The sequence below is a fragment of the Schistocerca serialis genome, chromosome 10 (genome assembly GCF_023864345.2).
Source record: "Schistocerca serialis cubense isolate TAMUIC-IGC-003099 chromosome 10, iqSchSeri2.2, whole genome shotgun sequence".
Lineage (NCBI taxonomy): Eukaryota > Metazoa > Arthropoda > Insecta > Orthoptera > Acrididae > Schistocerca > Schistocerca serialis.
In genome coordinates, this window is record NC_064647.1 from 60,080,989 (window position 1) to 60,093,133 (window position 12,145).

The 12,145-nt window shown below is 42.6% G+C and overlaps 1 protein-coding gene across 1 annotated transcript in view; it reads right to left on the reverse strand.

The window, feature by feature from the left end:
* Positions 1-12,145, reverse strand: part of LOC126425248 (uncharacterized) — a 230,549-nt gene that overhangs the window by 187,982 nt on the left and 30,422 nt on the right. The gene's annotated exons all lie outside the window — the stretch shown is intronic.

The window sequence follows — 12,145 nt, forward strand, 5'->3', positions numbered from 1 at the left end:
TGAAAAATGACAAAATGATCCTCAATGTTGTGGTTTTCAACCTATGTAATTGCATTTAAATTTCCTGACAATTAAACATAGAAAAAAAAATAGGAGGTATTACTTTTTGACTGACCCTCGTATATGTAGTTGTAGAATTCTTGAGCATATTTCGAGTTCAGTTATTACAAATTTCACTGAGACAGTAAAGTTCCTGCCCACAAATCATCAAGGATTTAAAAAGCATCGCTTGTGCGAAACTCAGCTTTCCCTTTTCTCACAAGATGTCCTGCGAACCATGGATGAAGAACAACAGGCAGATTGCATGTTCTCGGATTTCTGGAAAGCGTTTTGCACAGTGCACCACTACAGACTGTTAACGGATGTGTGTGTGTGTGTGTGTGTGTGTGTGTGTGTGTGTGTGCGTGTGAATTCCTAAGGGACCAAACTGCTGAGGTCATCGGTTCCTATACTTACGCGCTATTTAAACTAACTTACAGAACAACACACTCACCCGTGCCCGAGTGAGGACTCGGAACCTCTTACGGGAGGGGCCGCGCAATCCGTGACATGGCGCCTCAAACCACGCGGCTACTCAGCGCGTCTACGAGCATATAGAATAGGTTCCCAGGTATGTGAGTGGGTCGAAGACTTCAATGGAAACCAGTAGTTTGACCTGTTTGGGAAGTGTTCATCAGACGTAAGATGTGAATGTTCGTTTCACCCACCTCCTGCCCCCGAGTGGAAAAGAAGAAAAAGAGCGTGAAAGTGGAAAGATGAACCCTCTGCCAACAACTTAAGTGTAGCTGCAGATGTAGAAGTGTATCGTCAGGAGTGCCTCAGAGAAGCACGACCGGACCGCTCTTATTGTCTATGTAGACGAATGGTCTGACGGACTGGGTGACCAGCAGTCTGCGACTACTTGCCGGTGATGCTGATCGGAAGGTGTCGACCTTCAGTGACTGTACGATGATCTAAGGTGACTTATTATTTCTATTTGGTGTAATGAATGGTAGTTTGCTGTTGGTGATGCTGATGTTTGGTTTGTGAAGCGCTCAACTGCGCGGTAATCACCGCCCGTACAAATTCCCAATCCGTACACAGTCCAATCCAGCCACCTTGACGAGTGATGATGGAATGATGAGGACCACACAAGCAGTCCTTGGGAAGAGTTGCTGTTGAAGTAGGAAAAATAAGTTAATAGAGAGGAATAGGGAAAGCATTTCTGCAGTATTAGCATATAGTCCGCTGCATGAGAAAGTCTTGTCGATTAAATGTCTAGGTATAATGTTGAACAGCACATTTTCAGTTTGAAGTAGTGAAAGAGAAATCAGTGCGTGTCATCAAGGTGCGCGAATATGAAGATTTCCACCACTGTTTCCATCAGTGGAAAATTCGCTTGGGACATTGTAAAGATAGAGGAGGAGGAGGGGGGAGGGAGTGTGTTGGGGGTGACAATAACTAAATATGTATGTTTCTGAAATAAAATATCCCGTTATTTTATAGTCACACCTCGCATGTATCCTGACCACTTTTTTTTGTGACTCTTGTAGCGCGACGTCACCACGAAAGAAAGCAGAGAAAGGGAGAGTGGAGTGGAGACGTCACCGCGACGCCAGATGAGAGGAATGTCTCCGCGCGGAGAAAACAGCGGAAGTCCCTTCTCACGCTTCCGAGGACACGTGATCAGCCACGTGGAACCGACGCACTTTTCTCGCGTACGCCACAGTCCAACATAACAGTCGCGCACTCCGTCTCGTTTCTCTTAACCCCGCGATAGCAGAGCTCCAAGCGGCCAGCAAAGGACACTTCTGAATACGATATCGGATGAGTGATATATTGATTTGTAACAGAGGCTTTAAAATAGGTTGAGTATGAAGTGCTATAAAAGTCGACAATAACTCAAAATTGCACATTTGTGATTATTCAGTTTCCCAAGGCCTCTGGAGGTTATAAATCGGTGAATCGCAGGACAGTTTATTTACGATTTTCTTGTAATGTACAGACGTTTACTGAATAATGTTTTCTTTTAATAAAAAAAATTGCAGTAACCACCAGAAGAACTGACCTTTTACAGAAAGACGTCGTATATCTATACAACAAAGCAGAGTTTTGTTCGCTTCACTTTTAGCTAACCCAGAGATTGTTGATCGTAGGAAATCTATATGCAATGTAATACCTACATTATTCAACGTATCAAATAAATCACCACAACTGTATCTTAAGGGATAACCACACAGATGTGTTAATGAATCATCAAAAGCAATAAAACTGTTTCCCAACACAGGAAAAACGAATTCCATGATTGTTGCTAAATATGAGCCACCAACTGCAAGAATCTTCAGCACATTCGCCTTAGAAGCAAAAGTAATTATATTTACAAATAAATTCGTATACTGGAAAGCAGTGCGAAATGTACGAAAGGGTGAATCATTGGATTCCATAAAAAAATTGAAGTGTCAAGGAAAGTGCCTATGATAATAATAACTGATAACAACAGACATATATTTCTTACAAGTTAAATGTGTTCATATTCTCTTGCTTTTTCTCTTGTTTTCAGTGGACTAAGCTGCAAATATAGACTACTTCTTCATGAATGAGTTGTACCTTGTGTCAATGAATCACTGTGATTCGGCTGTTTTTACATGTATTTCACGATAATTCATGTCTCTTGGTAACTTACTAACGCATGGACTGCAAATATACAGGGTGGTCCATTGATCGTGACCGGGCCAAATATCTCACGAATTAAGCATCAAACAAAAAAACTACAAAGAACGAAACTTGTCTAGCTTGAAGCTGGAAACCAGATGGCGCTATGGTTTGCCCGCTAGATGGCGCTGCCATAGGTCAAACGGATATCAACTGCGTTTTTTAAAATATGAACCCCCCATTTTTATTACATATTCGTGTAGTACGTAGAGAAATATGAATGTTTTGGTTGGACCACTCTTTTCGCTTTGTCACAGATGGCCTGTAATAGTCACAAACATATGGCTCACAATTGTAGACGAACAGTTGGTAACAGGTAGGTTTTTTAAATTAAAATGCAGAACGTAGGTACGTTTGAACGTTTTGTTTCGGGTGTTCCAATGTGGATACATGTACCTTTGTGACCTTATCATTTCTGATAACGCATGCTGTTACAGCGTGATTACCTGTATATACCACATTAATGCAATAAATGCTCAAAATGATGTCCGTCAACCTCAATGCATTTGGCAATACGTGTAACGACAATCCTCTCATCAGCGAGTAGTTCGCCTTCCGTAATGTTCGCACATGCATTGACAGTGCGCTGACGCATGTTGACTGGCGTTGTCGATGGATCACGATAGCAAATATCCTTCAACTTTTCCCACAGAAAGAAATCCGGGGACGTCAGATCCGATGAACGTGCTGGCCATGGTACGGTGGTTCGACGACCAATCCACCTGTCATGAAATATGCTATTCAATACCGCTTCAACCGCACGCGAGCTATGTGCCGGACATCCATCATGTTGGAAGTACATCGCCATTCTGTCATGCAGTGAAACATCTTGTAGTAACATCGGTAGAACATTTCGTAGGAAATCAGCATACATTGCACCAATTAGATTGCTATCGATAAAATGGGGGCCAATTATCCTTCCTCCCATAATGCCGCACCATACATTGACCAGCCAAGGTCGCTGATGATCCACTTGTCGCAGCCATCGTGGATTTTCCGTTTCCCAATAGTGCATATTATGCAGGTTTACGTTACCGCTGTTGGTGAATGACGCTTCGTCGCTAAAAAGAACGCGTGCATTAAGTCTGTCATCGTCCCGAAATTTCTCTTGTGCCCAGTGGCAGAACTGTACACGACGTTCAAAGTCGTCGCCATGCAATTCCTGGTGCATAGAAATATGGTACGGGTGCAGTCGATGTTGATGTAGCATTCTCAACACCGACGTTTTTGAGATTCCCGATTCTCGCGCAGTTTGTCTGCTACTGATGTGCGGATTAGCCGCGACAGTAGCTGAAACACCTACTTGGGCATTATCATTTGTTGTAGGTCGTGGATGACGTTTCACATGTGGCTGAACACTTCCTGTTTCCTTAAATAACGTAAATATCCGGCGTACGGTCAGGGCACTTGGATGATGTCGTCCAGGATACCGAGCAGCATACATAGCATGATATCGTCCAGGATACCGAGCAGCATACATAGCACACGCCCGTTCGGCATTTTGATCACAGTACCCATACATCAACACGATATCGACCTTCTCCGCAATTGGTAAACGGTCCATTTTAACACGGGTGATGTTTCACGAAGCAAATACCGTCCGCACTGGCGGAATGTTACGTGATACCACTTACTTATACGTTTGTGCCTATTACAGAGCCATCTATCACAAATCGAAAAAAGTGGCCGAACTAAAACTTTCATATTTCTTTACGTACTACACGAGTATGTAATAAAAACGGGGATTCCTATTTAAAAAAAACCATAGTTGATATCCGTTTGACCTATGGTAGCGCCATCTAGCGTGCGAACCATAGCGCCATCTGGTGTCCCCCTTCAAGCTAGACGAGTTTCGTTCTTTGTAGTTTTTTGGTTTGATGCTTATGTCGTGAGATATTTGGCCCGGTCACTATCAACGGACCACCCTGTATAACCACTATTCCGTTAATCAAGCAGAAAATAATTAAAAACAAACATTATCCTTACGATGAATGTGACTTGTCTGCTAGTGTTGCATCAGGTTTCGCTGCAGAATGTCTTGACTGTATTTATTATGCTGTGCATACGACTCCTCCACTGCGGTGCGGCCATAACAAAGTAGCCTGCCCCTGTGCGTCGTCGTCTGTTTACGATCAGTTCCAGCGACAAAGACCGATGTCAATTCCTCTTCCCCTCCCCCACAGCCCCTGTCAACCAACTGACATAAACCAGTACCACCCAGAAGCGAGTGCTAAAACTGGGTTCACACATCCAACGCAGGAACTCATTCATCTACATCTACATCTACATACATACTCCGTAATCCACCATACGGTGGGTGAAGGAGGGCACCTCGTACCACAACTAGCATCCTCTCTCCCTGTTCCACTCCCAAACAGATCTAGTGAAAAATGACTGCCCATATGCCTCTGTACGAGCTCTAATCTCTCTTATTTTATCTTTGTGGTCTTTCCGCGAAATATAAGTTGGCGGCAGTAAAATTGTACTGCAGTCAGCCGCAAATGTTGGTTCTCTAAATTTCCTCAGTAGCGATTCACGAAAAGTACGCCTCCTTTCCTCCAGAGACTCCCACCCGAGTTCCTGAACCATTTCCGTAACACTCGCGTAATGATCAAACCAACCAGTAACAAATCTAGCAGCCCGCCTCTGAATTGCTTCTATGTCCTCCATCAATCCGACCTGATAGGGATCCCAAACGCTCGAGCAATACTCAAGAATAGGTCGTATTAGTGTTTTATAAGCGTTCTCCCTTACAGTTGAACCACATCTTCCCAAAATTCTACCAACGAACCGAAGACGACTATCCGCCTTCCCCACAACTGCCATCACATGCTTGTCGCACTTCATATCACTTTGCAATGTTACGCCCAAATATTTAATCGACGTGACTGTGTCAAGCGCTACACTACTAATGGAGTATTCAAATATTACGGGATTCTTTTTCCTATTCATCTGCATTAATTTACATTTATTTATATTTAGAGTTAGCTGCCATTGTTTACACCAATCACAAATCCTATCCTAGTCATATTGTATCCTCCTACAGTCACTCAACGACGACACCTTCCCGTACACCACAGCATCATCAGCAAACAGCCGCACATTGCTATCCACCCTATCCATAAGATCATTTATGTAGATAGCGTAAGTTGTTGATTTTCCTGCCGCCAATTGAAACCCCACCGTCTCAGCCATCCAGCGCTTTCCTGATTACACACACTGCATAGACATTGTAGAGCTGAAGTATGCAACATTACCTGACGCCATTTGTCACATCGAAAAATTCCGAGTATTCACCATCTACGTTTATGGTTGCGGTATGGCTATTATAAAGACCTTTTATTAAGGACACGAAGTGTTTTGGAACCCCAGACTCGTTGAGCACATGGCACAGCTTGTCCCATATGACAAGCAAAGGCCTTTTTATAATCTAGGAAGCAGACGTAGGCGAGGACACAGAACTCATAACATTTTTCAAACATCTGCTTTAAATTCAAGACTGCCTCTCGAGTACCTTTACCTGACACGAAATCTGTAACTGCAGAAAATTTTTTAGGCGTTATTATATGCAGGAGGACTTTACTAGCATGTGATATTAATGCTATGGTCCTATAGTTGGAGCAGTCCCTAACTGATCCTTTTTGGTGCAGAGGAATTAGGACAGATGTAGTCCAGACTTTAGACCTTTCACCCGTTTTCCACACATTATTACATATTAAACGTAGGGCATGCACGCCCTCCTCTCTCATAGCACTCAGCATTTCTCTGGAAATACCATCTGTACCTGGGTATTTGTTGTTTTTCACATGATTGATGGCATTTTCGATTTCACTGTAGAGAATATCAGGTCCTTCTATAAAAATGTTCTCTTCCTCGGTGCCGTTTCCTTTCGATGTATGGGGTACGTAAATTCTGTTAAAACCGGACTTCTCTTTCTCGCAGCCGAATTGTTTAACGCACTGGCTATCCTAGATTTCGCATCATGTAGCGCGTGCTTCACATACTCCTGAATTTTATACATTTATCAGGTATGAACCACTTGCAAAAACGGGTTTAGAAGCGTTACCATTAAACTTTCAAGCTGAATCTCACACAAATAAAAGGACAAGGGACATACACGGTGACCCATCTCCACGTGGTGCTGAAGGGCAACAGTGCCCGCGGCCTTAGCTAAGTGTGCCGAAACGAGCACTACAGCCCTCACAAAATTTATCAAACAGGGGCTCCAGTCGTCTAAACGAAGCCATGGAAATGAAAAAAGTTCTACACTTCCAGCAGTCACACAGTTCCCACAGAACCGTTCAGAAGATTACAGTTTCGACGTAGTAGTCCCTATTTGTGGAAATACATGAACACATAATGGCAACAGTTTGTATAATACTTTCAGTTATAGTGACTGAATCATAGACTGCCAAGAGACAGACAAGGTTTTTCAACTGGGAGCCAAATAAAATGCGCTACGGTCGCAGGTTCGAATCCTGCCTCGCGCATGGATGTGTGTGTTAGTTACGTTTAATTAGTTCTAAGTTGTAGGGGACTGATGACCTCAGAAGTTAAGTCCCATAGTACTCAGAGCCAAATAAAATGATATAAGCATGCGTATCCAAATACGGAGATTTGTAAACAGGCAGAATACGACGCCCACATAAGAAAACAAGTGCCTGGCGCAGTTGTTAGATCGGTTACTGCAACTACAATGACAGGTTATCAAGATTTAAGTGAGTTTGCACGTGGTGTTGTAGTCGGCGCACGGGCGATGGGATACGGTATCTCCAAGGTAGCGATGAAGTGGGGATTTTCCCTTATAACAATATCACACGTGTACCGTGAATATCAGGAACCCGGTAAAACGTCGAATCTCCGACATCGCTGCGGCCGGGAAAAGATCCTGCAAGAACGGGGCCAACGATAACTGAAGAGAATCGTTCAATGTGACAGAAGTGCAACCTTTCCGCAAATTGCTGCAGATGTTAATGCTGAACCATCAACAAATGTCAGCATACGAATCATTCAACGAAACATCTTGACATGTGCTTTCGGAGACGAAGGTCCACTCGTGTACCCTTAGTGACTGCACAACGCAAAGCTTTATGTCTCGGCTGGGCCCGTCAACAGCGACATTGGACTGTTGATGACTGGAAACATATTGCTTGAGCGGACGAGTCTCGTTTCAAACTGTGTTTCAAATGGTTCAAATGGCTCTCAGCACTATGGGACTCAACATCTTAGGTCATAAGTCCCCTAGAACTTAGAACTACTTAAACCTAACTAACCTAAGGACATCATACACATCCATGCCCGAGGCAGGATTCGAACCTGCGACCGTAGCGGTCGCTCGGCTCCACACTGTAGCGCCCAGAACCGCACGGCCACTCCGGCCGGCGTTTCAAATTGTATCGAGTGGGTGGGTATGGACCATGCATGTCAGTGGGGAACTGTTCTAGCTGGTGGAGGCTCTGTAATGGTGTGGGGTGTGTGCAGTTATATGGGACACCTGATACGTCTAGATACGACTCTGACAGGTGACACGTACGTAAGCATCCTGTGTGACCACCTGCATCCATTCACGTCCATCGCACACACCGACGGACTTGGGCAAATCCGGCAGGACAGTGCGACACCCCACACGTCCAGAATTGTTACAGAGTGGCTCCAGGAACACTCTTCTGAGTTTAAATACTTCCGCTGGCCTCCAAACACACCAGACATGAACATTATTGAGCGTATCTGGGATGCTTTGTAACGTGCTGTTCAGAAGAGATCTCCACCCCCTCGTACTCTTACGGATTTATGGACAGCTCTGCGGGATTCGTGGTGCCAATTCCGTCCAGTACTGCTTCAGACATTAGTCGAGCCCATGTCACGTCGTGCTGCGGCACTTCTGCATGCTCGCGAGTACTCTGCACGGTATTAGGCAGGTGTACTAGCTTCTTTTGCTTTTGTGTAGATTTCATCGAATCAGATAAAGGACACCAGGCGTCATGCCTCAATCTGTTACCAAAGTTATATTCAACTGTGCATCATCACTATTAATAAATGTCATTGACTATTTCTTACTGCGAGGCTACATTTCTGGTCTAGCGCCTCCATGCCAAGCAAATGTGTAACTAGATGTTATAGTGTTTATACGTGTAACGCCGGAAATGCATATCCTCCTATTTCCATCTTTTGTACTATAAATTTTCTCCTTATTTTGCTACCTGAAGATATGACTTTTCTGTGTCTTTATATATTGTAATTGTTTTACTATTTGTGTGTGTGTGTGTAAATATATATATATATATATATATATATATATATATATATATATATATATATATATATATATATATAGGAATTTATGTCTATGTATAATTGGTTTGTTTTGTAAATATTATTTGTATTATTACGCTGGGTCTTCCCTAGGGAAAACTAGCGTATCGAACGATTAAATCGATAGGTCGTGTGGAGAACCAAAGTGTTTAGGATCTTTGGTAGTGTTAACTCTGCCGCGTGGAGCGCGGGCAGAGCGGAGTCTGGCTGGAGTTGGGCGGTGGAGCAGGTGTGTTGTGTGACGCTCCCGCGAGTTGCCGCGCTTTCGGGGTTTGGCAGCATGTAATTGCGCTTGACTTGCTACGATAGTTTCTGACACGGTGTCGCGGACGGGAAGCATTAGCTGGTGCACATCAAGAGCCCGTTTCGCCTGGTGACCGTGTCGAGAAGAAGGCGCGCCAACATCCAGCTTCTGCAACAGCGACGGCCGACAATGAGTGACTGTCGCCACCTCCTCGACCGACGACTTCAAACCTTCAATCAACCAACAAGGAAGACTGGAAGCACGCAAAGTTTTAGAACTGTATGGCAGATCTCAGCTTTTAAAATTGTCCCATTTGCCTCACAAAATTAGCATGAACCTTTGTTGCTCATTGTCCCAATTGCGTTACCAAGCAGGGTCCCTTTCTTTTCCGGAATGAACCCGAGTGTCGTTGAAATTTAAACGCCAGCTTTAAAGAAATATAATTCCATTTCACTGCTTTAATTTCAAAGTTCAGTTAAAGTATTCATAGCTGGCTACAATATTTAGATTACACAAGCACAAATTAAGAGTGCGAGTTTTGTTACCACATTTTAGCTTACCTGTGACTGCAGCTCAGCTTGGTACGTACTAAATTTTACAATTGTTAATTGTTCAAAGTTAAATCTCTTATTTCTAAATGGCGTAGATTCAAGTAGCTTTTGAAATGATTGTTGAGGTAGCCCAAGCCTAGCCTTATTTTATCGAATTTCGTATTGCTTCCGAAACAAAGTTCACTATTAATTTCAGTCACTAAATTAACTTTCAATTTTATGGTTTTATTAATTCTTTTGCTAAATTATGTCAGAGTGTTGCGAAATTTATTACTTCTGACAAATATTCAGTTTTCACACGACACGTGTCAACCTTCAGTTGCCACGCCTTTAGTGCTAATTATATGTGCATTAATCTTTCATTTTCAGTTATTATAGTAGTTGTCTATAGGACTGGCGACCGTAATTTTCCCCAATCTCAAATATCTAATGAATGCCAATTAACTGTTAACGTAACGACCGCACATTTACCTTCTTTGTTAATTTTATGCTTTTCTCAAAATGAATTTCCACCAATTTCATTTGCATTTTTCCTTTCGTTTAGATGTAACCCTTTCCACCCTCTTTACCGACAAATTAACTTCGGTGACGATTGCTTTTCCCAAATTTCCATTAAGTGCACGAGGTTTAATTTTTCACAGGGAGATTACATACTGCTACCTTCTGGTCAGTTATTGTGGTACTGTCCAGAGATTGTGGTGCCAGAACAAAGTCGACAATGAGTATCGATACCACAGACGTTAGTGACGTCTCACTGCACATCGGAGTGATGAATGGGAGGAGCTCCCGAAGACCACATCCCCCCCTCTCTCTCTCTCTCTCTCTCTCTCTCTCTCTCTCTCTCTCTCTCAGCAGAGCAGTGCCCTCTCACAGATGAGCCGATCAGCATAGCTCGCTGCCCCAGTTTGTGATCTCAGCTGAAGCACTCAACATCATCGAGTTGGACCAGTGTTAGCCAGGTCTCATATGGAAATGGAAATGTTGATCCTTTAATAGTCAACGAGTTGTGAATTAGTAACCTGTCCTGTGGCCAAGGATTGTATCAAATTAAGTAAATCTTTTTATTCATTCATGTAATAAAGTGAACTAATGTTTTATATGTTATAGATTAGATTTACTGTCATTCCAATTGATCCGTAGTGAGGTGGTCCTCCAGGATGTAGAAGAAAATGGTTCAAATGGTTCTGAGCACTATGGGACTTAACTTCTGAGGTCATCAGTCCCCTAGAATTTAGAACTACTTAAACCTAACTAACCTAAGGACATCACACACACCCATGCCCGAGGCAGGATTCGAGCCTGCGACTGTAGCGGTCGTGCGGTTCCAGACTGTAGCGCCTAGAACCGCTCGGCCATCCCAGCCGGCGATGTAGAACATGTCAGAAAAACAACAATACATGACAAATATTTACAACTCAAACAAATAAGCTAATGTACCATTCCACAGGTCCCAAGTGGAATGATCGTCATTTTCTAATGAACACTATATGAAAGAATCATTTTACAAGTGCTAATGCACTGAATTTAAAATAAAAAAGTTTTTTTTAAAATTTATTTATAAGGTAATAAACGTGTAATACTACTACTCTATTACTTATTTACAATGAACACATTACTGTACTGAAATTGTGCAGAAGTTATATTGTACTTACACACACACACACACACACACACACACACACACACACACACACACACACACACACACACACACACACACAAATCAATTGGTTCTACTGGGAAATTCATCAATGGAGTTGAAGGAGTTGGCCACCAATAAATCCTTTAGGCTTCTCTTAAACTGAATTACATTGGTTGTTAAGATTTTTATGGCTGCTGGCAAGTTATTGACAATGTGTTTCCTGAATAATGTACACCTTGTTGTACAAGACAAAGTGACTTTAAATACTTGTGAAGATTATTCTTATTTCTAGTATTGATTCTGTGAATTGAGCTGTTCGTTTGAAAAAGTGATATATTTTTAATGACAAATTTCATGAAAGAGTAAATATATTGGGAAGTAGTAGTTAGTATCCCTAGTTCCCTAAACAGGCTACTGCAGGATGTTCTTGAGTTCACACCACATATAACACTTACTGCACCTTTTTGTGCCCGGAAAACTTCAGCTTGGCTTGATGAATTACCCCAAAAATAATCCCATATGACATTATGGAATGAAAGTAAGCATAGTATGCCAGCTTTTTCATTTTTATATCCCCTATGTCTGACAATTCGCATTGCAAACTGGATTTGTTAAGACGCTTCAGCAGTTCTATAGTCCCAATGAGACATCTACTAGACCAATCAAAGAGCCAACAGTTGTGACCAGCCCGACTGTAGTTTGGTC